General features: G+C 41.8%; 1 protein-coding gene across 2 annotated transcripts in view; it reads left to right on the top strand.

Annotated features, from left to right (window-relative positions):
* Positions 1–4,092: 4,092 nt before the first annotated feature.
* Positions 4,093–4,677, top strand: part of LOC145284549 (alpha-glucosidase-like) — a 73,736-nt gene continuing 73,151 nt past the window's right edge. The window contains exon 1 of one of the 2 annotated variants that reach the window (XM_080133461.1): positions 4,093–4,438. The gene's annotated coding sequence lies outside the window, so the exon portion shown is untranslated. Of the gene's footprint in view, positions 4,462–4,677 lie in introns of both variants that reach the window. The other variant, XM_080133460.1, reaches the window with a different exon arrangement.

Genomic DNA, 4,677 nt, shown 5'->3' on the forward strand with positions numbered 1-4,677 from the left:
AGTTCATATACGAAGGCTAGGATGAATGTGTTGTTTCTAAGGAAAGAAAGAGTTCATATGTTTCTACGTACACTTGTGTGAAATCAAACTGTGCCTATGTAGCTGGAAATCAGGGAAACGGAAGAGAGTTCCACAGGCGTGCAGTTCTAAGAAAGACGCTTTGTTCATGGAATTTAGCTTAGGTTTAGGCACAGATAAAGAGTGAGGAAATTGTTGAGCTCTTTTTTCATTTGTGGGATCTCGTTTCCCCTTCGAAATTCCAGGCCACCCAACGCATTTTGTGTCAGCTTTAGTCCCAAAGCCACTCCCCCCATCCAATTCTTCCGGTGTCTTGGCGACCAACTCGAACTTTTGTAAGTGAACCATGACCACCCCTACAGTCACAAGAGTTTCATTCATGAGGATGTCATCGATATATGAGCTCACGGCACCATCTTCCTTCCCCATTTTTTCTAGAATCTTCCTTAGAATGGTTGACATGATCTTGGGTGCCGAGTTCAGCCCGAACCCCACCCTCGTAAGGCAGTAGGTTTTGTCTTTATATCTGACCAACTGGTACTTCCACAGTTTCGTGGAGTTGCAAATAGGCAGATTTTAGATCGATCAACTTAGAGGCACCATTCATTTGCCTTCATTCTCTGATGGTTTCACTGCATATATCTATAGCATCACCCTCAGTATGGCACTCGACATTCAGTTCAATTCTCGGGAATCTAGTACTGGTCTGAGCTTTCCTTCTGTTGGTTGCAGAACAGCCATTAATGGCAAGATGCCCAATTCAACATCATTTGTCCACGACAACAGTATTCCCTCCTCGATCCATCTGTCCACTTCTCGTTCAAAATCCTTCCTTGCTCCTCCTTTAAGCGAGTTATCGTAACATGCCACCCTGTTTGTTGACGTAGGTGGTTCATTTTTCCATGCCCACGCCACTGTCCACTGATTCCCATCGAATTCCGCTCTAAAATCCGGATCACTGATTGATATCCATTTCTTTTCTCCAACCTGTTTGATTCCTTCGTTGACCTGCTCTGTTACTGCGCATGCAGCTGGTCCAAACCTTATGCCATTGCTGCCGACTGTAACACCTCCAAGTCGGCATATTACATCCATTCCAACAATCACTTGGACGCCAGGCACCAGGTGATCAGTTACAACCGCATGGACTCTCATCCGGTGATCCTCGATTTTAATTGTGACAGTTCTCCTCCCTCGATATTTTACTCGTGACCCATCGAATGCCACTACTTCGCCATTCCCTTTCCATCCTCTGACAAGGCTAGTGTGCACCATGGTAGTGGTACAGCCAGTATCTATCAGAGCCACAGCATCTGCTGCGAGCGTGCTATTATTTCCAAGTTGGGGCAGCCGCTGGCGCTTTGGCTCCCCCTTGACAGTTTCCTGGACTCTTGCAGTTAACTGCCATGTGACCACTCTGATTACACGTGTAGCGCACAGTCCTTTCCAAGAACTTCCTGCAGTCTCTCCACAGATGCGGGCCCCCACATTCAAAACATGCACCTCGCGATATCGGGCAGCTTTTGCTCTCATCCTTCCGTGCTGTTGCCACCGTTCCTACGGCCCCAGAGGGTTGGGTACTTACTAATATTCTTGCAGTTGGAAGCAGATCACTCACCTCCAAAGTCTCGATACTTAGGACCTGCTGCAGCCTCTTGGAAATCTCCTCCAGGAATCTGGTAACGAATGCCATCTTTGCTATGTGATTCGCTACCTGTCTCCGAATTCCTGCCAGTTCCACCAATCTTTTGACTTCATTTGCATACACATTGACAGATTCCCCCGTCCACCTCTTCTTTTTTAATTTGCTGTTCGCCTCAAACGGCCCTTCTGCAAATGCCTGGATCAATCTGGCTATGATCGTCTCAGCATCCTCCTGTTCGCGCGAGCTCAGCTCCAAATATAGGGCTAGCGTGTCACCCTCCAGGAACAACGGTATCACTGTGGCAACGTCGCCTATCTTTTGGAGCTTTGCCACTAGGTTGACTTTCTTTAACCAAGCCACCACATCGCCTTCGCCACTGAACAGCTTTATCATGTTGTTCAGGCCGGTTCTCATCGCTGAAATAGCTTGAAGTGTTCCTGGATTAGGACAACAAAATTAAAGAAATAAAAAAAGAATTTGTCTTTGCAAGCCAACAACTGCCGAGTTTGAGATCACCACTGACACCAACCTTCATCTGTCTGCCTCTCACCGACGTAATCTGTCAACTCCTTTTATACGTGTTTCCCGCGTGATTTCACGTGATTTCGCGTGACTTCCACCAGAGCACACCTTTTAAAACTATGGGCGCCATCTTGATTTCTCTCTCTCTTTCGCCAACCTCGCCCAACACACATGTAGTAAGACCTCTGTTCATTTGATGTATTTTTCCCTTTCATTTTCTCCTTTCCTTCTGCTAGCTTTAAACAACAGAAACTCAGAAAAGTCTCCTGGACAACAGAAAAACAACAACAAAACGATCGTCATTCTTGATTGAACTGGTGTAGCAACAATAGACGAACACAGCAGAAGCGCAGCTCACGGATTTTGATTTTTAATCTGTGTTTGATTTATAAGCTCGGCGTTGAGTGGTACAAGCATTCAACTTCCCTTCAAGCTTGATCAGTCAAAGGCCATTTCTCAGGTGAGCTGAGCACGTGATAGAAGTTGATAAAAAAGGGTTAACACGCAGGTTACTTTCTCTTTTTCCATCCAGGAGACCAAAGCAAGCTGACTCAATCTCACAGCACTTTTTCCAACCTCGATTTTCTCTCGTGGATCACAATACCCCCGCCTCTCCCGGGCGTCTAGCCTTGGGGTGCTACAAGGAACAATATGATCTCAACATGACTACTATAGCCGCACACACGTGGACTTACTATAACACATACACCCTCGCGTGCGCGCACACACACGTTCAGCGTCTGTGTACAAGGTGCATTCTTTATAAATGAACATCCGCTTTTTTTTACAAAGAGGACATTCATCTTTTCAGAAATGAACATTCTTCAGCCCAACAACACTATAATAGCGAAATTCAGAAAACGAAAATATCGATAATAAAAACAAAAAATAAAACACTTTTTGTGTCAATTTCAATAAGGCGATGATATCTACTTAATTGTCATGTCAGAAGTACTTAAATATTACCGCATTATTTAAAAAAGAAAAAGACGAGTTTTCGATCTTTATCGTGAAAACTCGTCGCCATATTTCTTTGGGAAAAAATAACACGATATCAAGGGAAGTAACTCAGTTATGCTAAAACAAGTGAAAACGCACACTTCATTAAAAAATGGACAATCGTTACCTCCCTTTGTAACTCACTGGTATTTTTTTTAGGCACATATTTTATTTTCGCTAATTTTGGTCCAAAAATGTTTTCTTTCTAATATTTTTTTTCTGCCTCATCGTTTTTCATTATTTTTGGATATATTATTGCTGTAACATTACCATTAAGTAGAGACCATTAGTTTGCCTTCAAATTCAATCTAAAAAATTTCGAATTCCGTTATTACTGTGTAGTTACACCCATTTTCTTTACTCTACTAACGAGACATCCATTTAACACAACATTGATTTCATAACCCTTTTGCCTTCATTCATATCATATAGACTCTAACACCCTTCTCTTTTCCATTCCTTACAAGAACCTTCATTTCGAACGTGCTCCTGTCATATCAAAGAGCCTACTGTTGATTTTATATGTCGGGCCTTTCGACTCGTGTGGTAATAAAACTTTTCAAATGCACTTGTGATGTTAGGCCCAATAAGGTGTTAACTTTGGTCAAAATCGCCTGTTCTTTCTTTCATTGGATTATTTCGATTATCGATTATCGATACTTATAAAGAATTCTGACAAAACCTATCTAAGAACACTGCAAGGCCCATAAGGTACTTTCATGTCAAATTTCATAAAAATCGACCCAGCCGTTTTCGAGTCTATAGGGAACGAACTGACCCCCCCCCCCCCGAAAAGTTCCTTTTATAAAATAGTATGGATAAATTTAGGCGTTTATTCACTGTGGAATTTTCACGGGTCATGTTAGAAAAGGTATATTCATCATAGAGACATTTTTAAAGTCAATACTAGTGTCATGTTTCAAAATTATGTAAGAAACGTGAGGTTTGGTCCGTAGTTGTTTGTCTGACCTCATTTAATCAAAACCGACTGTAACAAAGGAAGTTTTATTTTCTTTCCTGGGCTACACATCTCCTCTTGTAGGAAATATATTCACATAAGACACGACGAAGTAATAGACCTGTTTCTTTACTACTGATCAAAAGAGAGAAAGAGAGGCCATTTCTCAACAACTTGCATGACTAGTTGAATCGGAAGAAACACAAACGACATACGCACACACGCACACACACATACGCACGTGCGTGCGCATATACTTATTACCTGTGAACGGAATCCAAGACAACATAAGTAAAGTAAGTCATATGTACCATAAAAGGTAAACTGCCCTATTTGTTTTGTTTCCTTATAAAATAATTTAATTATAAGCATTATTGTTGAGTAGCTATCTAACTCTCTGCTTATTTAAAGAAAAAAAGTAATTAAAAAAACATGTATATAAATCCAGCAGCTTTGTGTTAAGTAGTATTAAACACACACACACACACACACACACACACACACACACACACACACACACACACACACACACACA

This window comes from Euprymna scolopes, chromosome 9 (assembly GCF_053919585.1).
Source record: "Euprymna scolopes isolate OS-2025 chromosome 9, ASM5391958v1, whole genome shotgun sequence".
In the NCBI taxonomy this organism is placed as follows: domain Eukaryota; kingdom Metazoa; phylum Mollusca; class Cephalopoda; order Sepiida; family Sepiolidae; genus Euprymna; species Euprymna scolopes.